Source organism: Camelina sativa, chromosome 19 (genome assembly GCF_000633955.1).
Source record: "Camelina sativa cultivar DH55 chromosome 19, Cs, whole genome shotgun sequence".
Classification (NCBI taxonomy): domain Eukaryota; kingdom Viridiplantae; phylum Streptophyta; class Magnoliopsida; order Brassicales; family Brassicaceae; genus Camelina; species Camelina sativa.
In genome coordinates this window covers 3,523,204-3,531,222 of record NC_025703.1, presented here as the reverse complement: position 1 = coordinate 3,531,222, position 8,019 = coordinate 3,523,204, and the positions used below count along the sequence as shown (strand labels likewise).

At 39.3% G+C, this 8,019-nt stretch overlaps 1 pseudogene; it reads left to right on the top strand.

Moving 5' to 3' along the window:
* Window positions 1-8,011, top strand: part of LOC104767377 — a 9,306-nt pseudogene extending 1,295 nt beyond the window's left edge.

Genomic DNA, 8,019 nt, shown 5'->3' with positions numbered 1-8,019 from the left:
GAAGGCCTATTACTGCAGATTCTGCTCTTATGAATCCAAACTCGAGGATCCTTGCCTTAAAAGGTATTTTAATTGTTTCCGTCGATTGAAAAATCTCTGTGCCGTGATTATTCAGTCATGACACCCTTACGAGTTTGCCTTTCAAGTGTTACTTAGAGCTAACATTGCTTCTTCGTCTTGTTAGCGACATATGTTATCTATTTCGGTTATCTGTTAATTTTCCTTGCTCTCAACTTTGTATTCATGCCTTCATATTGGATCGTATCTTAAAACCACATGATTAGAATAGAAATCTTGTTTGTTGGATGTTTCCGTATATTGGATATTACTTTTTTCTTCCTTACCTCGTTGTTCACTTTTCTGTTTAATTTTTCTACAGCCCAAGTTCCAGGAACTACTCAGGATCATCTACAGATATTTAACATCGAGGCAAAAGCAAAGTTGAAATCGCATCAGATGCCTGAGCAGGTGAGTGTGTTAACCAATTATCTTTGCTGTTGCACTTCATGTACTCTCATTTTTCCGTCAATTTTTTTTTGGAATATTTATCTTTCATATTTTATCAGGTTGTCTTTTGGAAATGGATTACACCAAAGATGTTGGGGCTGGTCACACAGACTTCCGTATATCATTGGTCAATTGAAGGTTGTATATCTTTCAGCATTCTGTTAAAGTTTTCATATCATGTGTTTGTGTTACTAATTTTCTTTCGATGTTTTCTAGGTGATACTGAGCCAGTTAAGATGTTTGATAGAACGGCAAATTTGGCCAACAATCAAATTATAAACTATAAGTGCTCTCCTAATGAGAAGTGGTTGGTTTTAATTGGAATTGCTCCTGGCTCTCCTGAGGTAGGTTTACTGTGCCATATATTAGGTTAAATAAAGACATCAAAATTACAGTCATGTTGCAAATTCCTGACTGCTCTCTTCTTTATTATCATATTCTGTAGAGACAACAATTAGTAAAAGGAAATATGCAGCTTTTCTCCGTGGATCAACAGCGGAGCCAGGCCCTTGAGGCACATGCTGCGTCATTTGCGCAGTTTAAGGTAACTACTTGGTTTTTTGGCGAGTTCGTTCTATGGTCTAATCTTGAACTGTAGTTTGACTTGCAACATTATTAATATTAGGTCCCTGGGAATGAGAATCCTTCTATTCTTATATCCTTTGCAAGCAAGAGTTTTAATGCTGGGCAGATAACATCAAAGTTGCATGTCATTGAACTTGGTGCCCAACCCGGTTAGCTTCCTCTACACAAAACTATATTTTCCCACTTATTTAGTGTATTTGGTAACATTTTTATTTGGCTATCATCTGATCTTTAAAGGTTGGCGATTTTTTTTCCAGGAAAACCATCATTTACAAAGAAGCAAGCAGATCTCTTTTTCCCCCCTGATTTTGCTGATGATTTTCCTGTTGCCATGCAGGTTTGTTGTTGCTTTATTATTAGTTATATTCGTAAGTTGTTAGTGAAAATTTCTTGGCACTAATTTTTCCTTTTCCTGACAGGTCTCTCACAAATTTAACTTGATTTATGTTATCACCAAGCTAGGCCTGTTGTTTGTATACGATCTAGAGACTGCTTCTGCTATCTACAGAAATAGGATTAGTCCCGACCCAATTTTCTTGACTTCCGAAGCTTCCTCAGTTGGGGGTTTCTATGCCATTAATAGGCGAGGACAAGTTCTTTTGGCAACAGTAAACGAGGCTACCATTATACCTTTTATTAGTGGCCAAGTATGTTAATCTTTTATGCTTTTTTTTTCCCGTTACAAGCTACCCATATCATCATGCCATGCTAATAAATCTATGTTTTTGTTTCGCAGTTGAACAATTTGGAACTTGCTGTCAATCTTGCTAAAAGAGGAAACCTCCCAGGTGCAGAAAATCTGGTATGCGTATTTTTATCATGGATCTGTTGTCTTGGTGAAGTAATTATACTGGAAAAAGGGCAGCCTGTAGAAAAAGAATGTCATTTGGTAATGTGAAATTTCTCATATCCAGTTCGGATGTTGTAGGTTGTCCAGCGGTTCCAAGAGTTGTTCGCTCAAACAAAGTACAAGGAGGCTGCTGAGCTTGCTGCTGAATCTCCTCAAGGAATTCTAAGGACACCTGATACAGTGGCCAAATTTCAGGTATCAATTCCATATCTAAGCACCTATGTGTGAACATGTTTATTATTATTAAATGTAGGTAACATTAACTTGAAATTACAACGTTGCACTAATAATTTTGCAGAGTGTTCCTGTACAAGCTGGACAAACTCCTCCACTGTTACAGTATTTTGGGACTCTTTTGACTAGAGGGAAGCTCAATTCATATGAGTCACTGGAACTATCTCGGCTTGTTGTGAACCAAAACAAGAAGAACCTCCTGGAAAACTGGTTGGCAGAGGATAAGCTAGAATGCAGTGAAGAACTTGGAGACCTTGTCAAGGTAATTTTGAAATGGAAAATCTTTCCTTGAACTTGTGTTATATATCTCCTATAGTATGTTGTAACGATAAACCTTCTTATTCCAGACTGTGGATAATGATCTTGCTTTGAAAATATACATCAAAGCTCGGGCAACTCCAAAAGTTGTAGCTGCTTTTGCAGAAAGAAGGGAGTTTGACAAAATACTGATTTACTCAAAGCAGGTAAGCAACAAGATCTGTAGTTTAGCCTCTGCTGCTATGGTTAGCCTAAAGTTCATTGTGCTCATGAAGTACCATTGTTTCATATTGTGACTTCAGGTTGGGTACACACCTGATTACATGTTTCTTTTGCAAACCATACTCCGTACAGATCCTCAGGTTAGTGTGGCTCTTGGTTCTTGCTACATATTAAACTATGAAAGGAAGGTCGTAGTTTACTGGATATTTGTTGTGTAAGCACATGAAGAGTCATGAATCAGTTAACATGTTAAATAATTTTGACCTGACGGTATATAGAATGAAAAAGGTTTCCCCGTATTAATATCAATAGTCTTTTAATTGGTATTTGCAGGGAGCAGTAAATTTTGCATTAATGATGTCTCAAATGGAAGGAGGTTGTCCAGTTGACTACAACACCATCACTGATCTTTTTCTTCAGGTAGGTGAACAAGTATAAAATTTTGTATGCACCTATTCACAGAATTGTATACAGTAGATGCAAATGTGTGCTAATATATCTATTTGTGCATGTACAGAGAAATCTGATCCGAGAAGCAACTGCTTTCCTTCTGGATGTGCTGAAGCCAAATTTACCTGAGCATGCGTTTCTGCAAACTAAGGTTGAAAATTGTTGCCACCTTGTATCTTTCCGTTCTTTCTTGATTCACCCTCTTTCCTCAGACTATTTAAACCATTTGTCAACACAGGTTCTGGAGATCAATTTGGTAACCTTTCCTAATGTGGCTGATGCGATATTAGCAAATGGAATGTTCAGCCACTATGACCGGCCTCGTGTTGCTCAACTTTGTGAAAAGGCTGGACTTTATATCCAATCCTTGAAGGTTGGTATTCGTTTTTTACCTTTTTTCCTGGCCAAATATATGTATTATCTTTTCATCTTCTAACTTCTTTTCCTTATGATTTTTGCAGCATTACTCAGAGTTACCTGATATAAAACGTGTAATTGTGAACACACATGCTATCGAGCAACAGGTAGTGCCTCGGAAATATATTTTGGTTGCTAAACTCCTACATGGTAAAGTTGTTGCATAACACTCTGCTTAATATGCAGGCTCTTGTTGAGTTTTTTGGCACTCTTTCTAGCGAATGGGCTATGGAGTGCATGAAGGATCTGTTGCTGGTCAACCTTAGAGGCAATCTGCAGATAATCGTTCAGGTCAGTGGTGTATGATTTGTATGATATGATGAATCTTTTTTTTTTTTTGTGACACTAACGAGTCCATGCAATTGCAGGCTTGCAAGGAGTACTGTGAGCAACTAGGTGTTGATGCATGTATTAAGCTCTTTGAGCAGTTCAAGTCATACGAAGGGCTATACTTTTTCCTAGGTTCATATTTGAGTATGAGGTGATTTACATAAAATCTTGTCTCGTTCCTGTAAACATGCGTGATTCTTTTATCGATATGCTCGTGTTGACAATGTTTTCTTTCTGTGTTTAGTGAGGATCCGGAGATTCACTTCAAGTACATTGAAGCTGCTGCCAAGACTGGTCAAATAAAGGAGGTTGAGCGTGTAACTAGAGAATCTAACTTCTATGATGCTGAAAAGACGAAAAACTTTTTGATGGAAGCTAAGCTGCCTGATGCACGACCTTTGATAAATGTCTGCGACCGTTTCGGCTTTGTGCCTGATCTTACTCATTACCTCTACACAAACAACATGCTTCGTTACATTGAAGGTTATGTACAAAAGGTATAAGGTTTCTTGGAACTATTTTTAATGCGTTGGAGCTCAGTTTGTTTAGTCAAATATTTATACGTTTGATTCCTTGTAAAGGTGAACCCTGCGAATGCTCCTTTAGTTGTGGGACAGTTGCTTGATGATGAATGCCCTGAAGATTTTATCAAAGGCCTTATTCTTTCTGTTCGTTCGTTGCTTCCTGTCGAACCACTTGTGGAGGAATGCGAGAAGAGGTGAATCCTTTTGGTCATTCTGGTTTCCGTTCATAATTGTGTCTGTTTGTTTATGAAACTCTAATATGTTTCTGCTTTTTCAGAAATCGACTTCGTCTCCTCACTCAGTTCTTGGAGCATCTAGTTAGTGAGGGAAGCCAAGACGTGCATGTCCATAATGCCTTGGGTAAAATTATCATCGACAGTAACAACAACCCAGAGCATTTCCTGACCACCAACCCTTACTACGACTCTAAGGTTGTGGGTAAATACTGTGAGAAACGTGATCCTACCCTGGCGGTTGTGGCATACAGAAGAGGACAATGTGATGAGGAACTCATCAATGTCACTAACAAAAACTCTTTGTTCAAGTTACAAGCCAGGTATTTTATCATTATATATGAAAATTCTTACTTTTCAAATACTGGTGACTCTGTAGATTGTTAATACTCGAGTTTAAAATTGTAGGTATGTAGTGGAGAGGATGGATGGTGATCTCTGGGATAAGGTTCTCGAGGAAAGCAATGAGTATAGACGACAACTTATTGACCAAGTTGTGTCTACTGCTTTACCTGAAAGCAAGAGCCCGGAGCAAGTTTCTGCAGCTGTTAAAGCATTCATGACTGCTGATCTGCCACACGAGCTTATTGAGCTTCTTGAAAAGATTGTTCTTCAAAATTCTGCCTTCAGTGGGAATTTTAATCTGCAAAATCTGCTTATATTGACTGCTATTAAGGCAGATCCATCTAGAGTTATGGATTACATTAACAGGCTGGACAACTTTGATGGACCTGCTGTTGGAGAAGTTGCAGTTGAAGCCCAATTGTATGAGGAAGCATTTGCTATCTTCAAGAAGTTTAACTTAAATGTTCAGGCTGTCAATGTATTGCTGGATAACGTCAGAAGCATTGAGCGTGCAGTTGAGTTTGCTTTCCGGGTTGAAGAAGATTCTGTTTGGAGCCAAGTAGCTAAGGCACAACTCAGGGAAGGACTCGTCAGTGATGCAATTGAGTCATTTATCCGCGCTGATGATGCCACTCATTTCTTGGAGGTCATTCGTGTCTCTGAAGATACTGATGTCTATGATGACTTGGTCAAATACCTTCTGATGGTTAGACAGAAGGTGAAGGAACCCAAGGTTGACAGTGAGCTCATCTATGCATATGCAAAGATCGATAGGTTAGGTGAGATTGAAGAATTCATTCTGATGCCAAACGTTGCTAATCTACTAAGTGTTGGTGATCGCCTGTATGACGAAACTCTCTATGAGGCTGCAAAAATAATCTATGCGTTCATATCAAACTGGGGTAAATTAGCCGTCACACTTGTGAAGTTGCAACAGTTCCAAGGTGCTGTTGATGCTGCAAGGAAAGCAAACAGCGCAAAGACATGGAAGGAAGTATGCTTTGCTTGCGTTGATGCAGAAGAGTTCCGGTTGGCCCAAATCTGTGGTCTTAACATTATCATTCAGGTGAATACCTGATCTTAGTTGATACAAAAGTTCCATCTTATGATAGTATAGCCCAATGAATCTCATTTATAACTCGGTTAATCTTTTGGTACTTAATAGGTGGACGACTTGGAAGAAGTCAGCGAGTACTACCAGAACAGAGGGTGCTTCAATGAATTAATCTCACTTATGGAGAGTGGACTTGGGCTGGAACGTGCCCACATGGGTATCTTTACTGAGTTGGGTGTACTCTATGCTAGATATCGTTATGAAAAACTTATGGAACACATCAAGTTATTTTCAACTCGCCTCAATATTCCCAAGCTTATACGGGCCTGTGATGAACAACAGCACTGGCAGGAACTTACCTATCTGTATATTCAATATGATGAGTTTGATAATGCTGCGACAACTGTTATGAACCATTCTCCTGAAGCGTGGGAGCACATGCAATTTAAAGACATTGTTGCCAAGGTAGCAAATGTCGAATTGTACTACAAGGCTGTGCACTTCTACTTGCAAGAGCACCCTGATCTAATCAACGATCTTCTCAACGTGCTTGCGTTGCGGTTAGACCACACTCGTGTTGTTGATATAATGCGGAAGGTTAGAGGCTGACCGATGACGTCTTTTTTTTCATCTGAAAAACAACTGAGCATTACTTAACAGTCAGTTTCTTCTTATCTCAGGCTGGTCACTTGCGTCTTATCAAGCCATACATGATTGCAGTTCAGAGCAACAATGTCTCTGCTGTTAATGAGGCTCTGAATGAGATATACGTGGAAGAAGAAGACTATGATAGGTTGCGCGAGTCTATTGATATACATGACAGCTTTGACCAGATTGGCCTCGCTCAGAAGGTAGAGTTTAAATCTGCTACTCCTTTAATATCTTCTCTCTTTATATATATAATTAGCGATGGCCTGAGCGTTAATATAATCTTCCTGTGAATGGTGCAAACAGATCGAGAAACACGAGCTTGTTGAAATGAGACGTGTGGCTGCATATATCTACAAAAAAGCGGGTAGATGGAAGCAATCAATTGCTTTATCAAAGAAAGACAACATGTACAAAGACTGTATGGAAACTGCTTCACAATCCGGCGAACATGAACTTGCAGAACAACTATTGGTGTATTTCATTGAACAGGTATGATGATGGTTAAGCATTTAGAGATGCTACCGCTAGCCATTTATTTTGCTAAGTAGAACGGAAAGATAATCGGTAAATAATATCCTTTTTTTTTATGGTGTGCTTGATTATACAGGGCAAAAAGGAATGCTTTGCCACATGTCTCTTTGTATGTTATGACTTAATCCGACCAGATGTGGCTCTAGAACTTGCCTGGATCAACAATATGATGGACTTTGCCTTCCCGTATCTCCTCCAGGTGATCTATCCTGATCCTCAAATACACTCTTTTGATTCTCTATTTGATGATATTCGAACACTATGATGAATTCTTTTTTCTTTGTAGTTTATCCGAGAATACTCGGGCAAAGTGGATGAGCTAATAAAGGACAAGATAGAGGCACAAAAAGAAGTTAAGGCCAAAGAGCAGGAAGAGAAGGAGGTCATGTCCCAACAGGTAATAACCACACAGCTACACTCGGTATCACCCAGAATCGTTCTCTCTGAAGATTACAGTTTAAAGAGTTTTGTTTTTTTTGTTAAACAGAACATGTACGCCCAGCTATTGCCACTTGCTTTACCTGCACCACCGATGCCAGGAATGGGAGGTGGTGGTGGGTATGGTCCGCCACCAACAATGGGCGGTATGCCAGGAATGCCGCCCATGCCAGCATATGGAATGCCACCGATGGGAGGCTACTAAGACACAAACTTATGTTTTTAATATCCGCATTTGGAGAGAGTTATCAGAAACGCATAGTCGGCCCAATTTGCTAGGGAGGTGTTCGTCTTAGACAATATCTGACCAGAATTTCGTCTGGGAATAATGTGGATAATAACCTAATTTCGTTGTAATATTCTGTGGTGGTTAGATGAGTCATTTTTTTT